The following is a 689-nucleotide window of genomic DNA, read 5'->3' as shown; positions in this document are numbered from 1 at the left end:
CCATCATTGGAATATACAAGCCGAGTTCTGTAATGAAAAATTCCCACTAGTATATGAAAGTGAAAACATAGGAGACTCTCTATCATGAAGATCACGGTGCTACTTTGAACCACAAGTGTGGAAATAGGATAGTAACATTGTCGCTTCTCTCTTTTTCTCTCATTTTTTCTTGGGCCTTCTCTTTTTTTCTTTGGCCTCTTTTTTAGTCCGGAATCTCATCCCGACTTGTGGGGGAATCATAGTCTCCATCATCCTTTCCTCACATGGGACAATGCTCTAATAGTGATGATCATCACACTTTTATTACTTACAACTCAAGAATTACAACTCAATACTTAGAACAAAATATGACTCTATGTGAATGCCTCCGGCGGTGTACCGGGATATGCAATGAATCAAGAGTGACATGTATGAAAAATTATGAATGGCGGCTTTGCCAAAAATACGATGTCAACTACATGATTATGCAAAGCAATATGACAATGATGGAGCGTGTCATACTAAACGGAACGGTGGAAAGTTGCATGGCAATATATCTCAGAATGGCTATGGAAATGCCATGATAGTAGGTATGGTGGCTGTTTTGAGGAAGATATTAGGAGGTTTATGTGTGATAGAGTGTATCATATCATAGGGTTTGGATGCACCGGCAAAGTTTGCACCAACTCTCAAGGCGAGAAAGGGAATTC

Source organism: Triticum urartu, chromosome 2 (assembly GCF_003073215.2).
Source record: "Triticum urartu cultivar G1812 chromosome 2, Tu2.1, whole genome shotgun sequence".
Classification (NCBI taxonomy): Eukaryota; Viridiplantae; Streptophyta; class Magnoliopsida; order Poales; family Poaceae; genus Triticum; species Triticum urartu.
This window is presented reverse-complemented; position numbering follows the sequence as displayed.